Below are 5,517 nucleotides of genomic sequence, written 5' to 3'. Positions count from 1 at the left end.
AATGACGATTTTACCCGTGGGAGTGTTTAGAAGCTTTTATTTGACCTAGGGGCAAAATAGTCTTTTCACCCCCAAGATATATATCAGCCTTTGGGGTTTAGAAGGCTGTGGAATTGTTAGAAAACAGAGAAACATCAACCTCCTCTCTCTTCTCACCCGTACACCATTTCCCTTCTTTCTCCCTTTGGAATTTTGAGAGCCAATTTGAGGTAACAAGCTAGGAAATCAAGGTTTGGGCTTAGGGACTTGATTCAGCCATTGAAGGGGATTGAAAACCAAGCTTGAATTAAGGAAACTTGATTCAGCCATGAAAGTCTAATTATACTCTGTTTTCTTTTAAGTTTCAGCTTGTCATTTCTTGGTGGTTAGTTGGAATTAATGGAAGTTTGGTTGATGTTTAACATGGTTTTTGGTGTGGGTGAGTTGTTGATAATGTTTAGTGGTTGAATTGGATGTCAGGTTGAGGTTTGGGACTAATTTGAAGGTTTGGTTTCGAGGGAAACGCAGGGGAGGAAAATATGACTGTTGCTGGTTTGCGTAATGCGCCGCGGCCTGGCTGTGGTGTGCTGCGGCCTGAGTGTGCTTCTGGGCAAGTTTTTGCCTCTGTCTGAGGGTGAACCACGGCATGGCTATGGTGAGTCGCGGCCCATCAGGGCAGATTTGGCCAGAAATAGGTTTTTGACTTGGGGATGCTAGCTTAAGGCCTCGGGGTCGGTCCTACTACCCGGTTAAGTATGGATTGATGTCCTGGAGGCTAGATATTGGTTTGGAAACCTTTTCTTTCATTTTCATTGATGGTACCCTATATTTTTTATTATGACTAGGTGAACGTTAAAGGACCAAAGGACTGATCGTTCTCAAAGGTCGTTTCTTTTATTAATTCTTGCTCGAACCCAAGGTAAGAAAATTGCACCCCATATGTGACATGCATGGCTGTGATTGATGCATGTTGGATGTTGAATGTGAACATTGATAGCATAGTGTATGCTTGGAAAATTTGCCCATTCGCATATGGTTATTATTGAGGCATGCTGGATGACTAAGTGTGATGCATGTGTTGCACGAGAAACATGTGATTAGGGCATGCCATGAACGATGAATGTGAGATTGATCAGAGCTTGAGTCTCTGTGTTTGTGCATGATCGTAATTATGCTAGTAACTGTTTAGTAAGCATGCTGAATGCCCTATTCTTGGATAATTGGCATATGATACACATTGATAGCATTGCTTACCTGTGCATGGAACTGACTAACTAGTCAGATTTGGCAAAGGTGTTAGTATCAACTGTGAAGCTGTGACTCACTAGTCAAGTTCGGCAGTGGTACTGGGCACTGGTCACATTGTGCTGACTCGCTAGTCAGAACGGCCTTAGCGTGTATCACGCAATCCATCAAAGATTAGATCTAATCGAATATCAGCATTAAATGACTCAAAGAGCATTAATGCCAGACCGACCTCAAGGTCGACGAACATTATAAGCGCTTGAAGGTTAGAGGCTTACCCAACAGCCACCCTTCCATTTGAATTAGTGACTTGCTTGTCAGTCACTCAGTATGGTTTACCAGAACCTATTGAAGGTTAGAGGCTTACCCAACAGCCACCCTTCCATTTGAATTAGTGACTTGCTTGTCAGTCACTCAGTATGGTTTACCAGAACCTATTGAAGGTTAGAGGCTTACCCAACAGCCACCCTTCCATTTGAATTAGTGACTTGCTTGTCAGTCACTCATTATGGTTTACCATAACCTATTGAAGGCTAGAGGCTTACCCAACAGCCACCCTTCCACTTGAATTAGTGACTCGCTTGTCGGTCACTCAGCATGGTTTATCGGAACCTCAAGTGTTGCGACACTCATCTGATTAGGATTGACTTGATAGTCCTCCAATAAGAAGGCCAGGATTTCTTATCCTGGATACCCCAGCATTTGTTGGAATCCATTTGCATGCTGAATTGAGCTATGATTGCTAGGCATGCCAGATATGATTTAATATCATGATATGATTGTTTATGAGCATATGAGTTTTCTTGCTGGGCTTCGGCTCACGGGTGCTTTGTGGTGCAGGTAAAGGAAAAAGGAAGCTGGACCATCCTTGAGTTGGAGAGCTTAGGTGGTGACGTGTACATATGCAGCTGCTCGACCAATACTTGGGCGAGGTTTGAAAGTGGAACTAGGGCTGAACCCTGTTTTTCCGCTTAGAACGGCCTGTTGTAAACACTTTCTTGTAATAAACTCTGAAATTATATTTTTGGGATCCCAATGTATACAGTAAACGTTCTAGTGAAACGTTATATCTTTACCAAAGTTTTTAACCCCTAAACCGCTAATCATGCTTAGTTACATGTTTATGGCCAAACGACTCGGTTAGCAAGTTTAGCATTGTTTGCAATGTGCACTGTAGCGGTCCCTGGAGTTGGGGCGTTACAGATAACCCGTCGAACCCAGACCTGAGGGATCACCTAAATGGGTGCAAGGATCCCATGTGGAGGCGCGAAGCTAGAATTGTGATCAATGATAACCAATTTCAAGTCAGAACCCCCATGGATCCAGTCCAAGAAAGGATTGATCAACTAGAAAGAGTGTTCAGGCTCTTAAAAAATGAACAAGGTCGAGATCGGGAGAAAGAGCTTGACGAGGAACTCGAACCCTTCGCCCCCCATAATTCCAGTACCCCGTTTCCTCAAGGATTTTGAATTCCTCATGTCCCACCGTTTGATGGGAATTTTGATCCATACATTCACTTAAGTACGTTTAATACCTGTTGACTGCGTTTTTAGCCAACGACGTGAGCACGTCAATAACGACAAGCCTTCAAGAGAAATCAAAACGACGACAAACGGTATAAACAAGAAAAGTAAAGAACATCGGAGATTTTTATAGTGGTTCAGCCCCGATTGTCGGTAATAGCCTAATCCACTTAGAGTTGTGATTTATAAATCTATACTCAAGATCAGATGAACTATGCCAACTGAGTTTCTTCAGTATAAATTGTGAAAATACAAGAATTCTCTCTAATTTCAGCACTTTCTCTCTCTAGAATAGACAGTCCCAATTTTCTCTCTCTAGAAAGAAGAAGCAGAAGAAGAACCCTTCTCTCATCCGATAAGCTCTCTATTTATAGGCCTGGGATCCTCAACTGATATCCCCTTATAATAGGGATATTTTATTATATTTATTAGATTTATATTACAAATAAACATTCAAAATTCGAAATGTAACAAACTCCCCATTTGTGGGAAGAATGAGAGATTCCCGCGTATGTTGTTGAAGTTGTGTCTGACTTAGTCTCCTCTAGCTAGTTGGTCCACCTCCTACCCACTACCCATGCAAGTGCTGGTTGAACATGCATGGTGGTAGGATATGCTTTTGGTGGGTTGAACGTGCATGGTGGTAGGAGATGCACTTCTCTCCTCTAACATGCACTCTCCTCTAGCATGCCATGTTCCTCCTTGAACCAATCTCCTTGGCTTCTCCTCGGACCAAGGTGGTCCGAGGCAACCTCCTTGGCACCTCACCTTGAACAACATTGAGGGAACCTCACCTTGGACAACATTGAGGGAACCTCACCTTGGACAATATTGAGGGAACCTCACCTTGGACAACATTGAGGGAACCTCACCTTGGACAACATTGAGGGAACCTCACCTTGGACAACATTGAGGGAACCTCACCTTGGACAACATTGAGGGAACCTCACCTTTGATAACATTGAGGGAACCTCACCTTGGACAACATTGAGGGAACCTTCTTTAGCATCTCCCAAACATGTCTGATCGAACATTGTATAGACTTTCCTTATGAAAGTCTAAGTCTCCATTCTCTTGCATGAGACTCCTCCTCCTTAGCTATTTACCTTGGACACGTTCGAGCCAACACTTAGAAAACCTTGGGAGGCTTACCTCCTACACACCCTTGGGGTCTCCTAGGACCAAACCCTCCTTGGGGTCTCCTAGGACCATTCCCCTTAACTCTCCTAGAATGCACCTTCCTATTTTTTGGGTATAACAATACCATTATGAGAGCGAGTATTGTGGGCTACGAGCTCAGGTGCATGCTGTTTCCAGCTTCACTCACAGGACCAGCAAAAATCTGGTTCAAAAAATATAAGAGGCATTCAATTTCTTCTTGGGATGAATTATCTAGAGATTTCAAGAAGAAATTCAGAGCTATGATTGAAATAAGGCCTGAGGCGTCTGCCTTAACCAATGTCCGGCAGCAGCCAAACGAAACATTGAAAAGTTACCTTACAAGGTTCAATTTAGAAGTCACCCGAGCTTGTGACGTAGATGACAGCGGTCATCTGATGGCTGTCCGAGCTAGGGTAATGCCTGGAAGCCCTCTCTGGGAAGATATGCAGAGAAAGCCTGTGAGGTCCTTAACCGAGTTCAATCGACGAGCTCAGAGATTTGTCAATGTAGAGGAGGCAAGGTCAGCAATGAATATGGCCTCTCAGCCCATAACTACAACGACAAACATAAAATTTGCCTCGACCTTGACGGACCCATCGGCCTTGAAGCCCTCTGCAGACAACCCTTCCAAAAGAAAGAAGACTGAAGGGAGTAACCCCGAGGTGGAAGGGGGAAAGAAGAAGAAAGGGGAAAGATATTTCTCCGTGTACAAAGTGCACACCGAGCTGAATGAGTCTCGGGAGAATATCTACCTGGCTAATGAAAACCAGGTTCCTTTTAGGTGTCCGGACCCCATGAGGGACTAGAAAGCAAAGAGAGATTCTAGTAAATATTGCATATTCCATAGGGATATCGGACATACAACCGATGAATGCAGGCAACTAAAAGACGAGATAGAAGGCCTGATCTCGAGAGGATATTTCAGGCAATATGTAAGAAACCAAAATTCCAATCATGCTTCTATCAGTCAGAGGGCAGCTGCACCACCGCCTACCCAAAACAAGAACTCCCGAGCAAGGGAGGATGAGAGACACCCTCCGATTGATGGAGAAGATGTTGTAACCATCTCCGGGGGACCTCATCTCGCAGGATCGGGCAGGAACGCCCAAAAAAGATATGTGAATGAGCTGAAAACTGGTGACGGGTCCCCTTACGAACCTAAACCCAGGACTCCGAAACACCAGAGGGTTGAATCTCAATCTATAACTTTTACTGAGGATGACGCATCTCATGTGCAGTTTCCTCACAATGACCCGCTGGTCATCACCCTTCAGCTGGCGAATAAGAGAGTTCACCGAGACCTGATAGATAACAGGAGCTCAGTGAATATCCTCTATAAGGCCACCTTATAAAAGATGGGACTCACACTTCATGACCTAAAGGCCTGTGCAACGACATTGTACGTCATTTTCAGGAGAAGGGATTGCCTGTATGGGATCCATCGAACTCCCCGTAACTTTGGGAGACTACCCGGTCTCGATAACCAAGATGATGGAATTCATTGTAGTAGATCTACCATCGGCCTACAACGTGCTGCTCGAGAGACCTGCCCTAGTAAAGCTAGGGGAAGTTTCATCTGTAAGGCATTTGGCCATCAAGTTCTCGACTT

The sequence above is a fragment of the Humulus lupulus genome, chromosome 2 (genome assembly GCF_963169125.1).
Source record: "Humulus lupulus chromosome 2, drHumLupu1.1, whole genome shotgun sequence".
Taxonomy (NCBI): domain Eukaryota; kingdom Viridiplantae; phylum Streptophyta; class Magnoliopsida; order Rosales; family Cannabaceae; genus Humulus; species Humulus lupulus.
Note: the sequence above shows the minus strand (reverse complement) of the source record.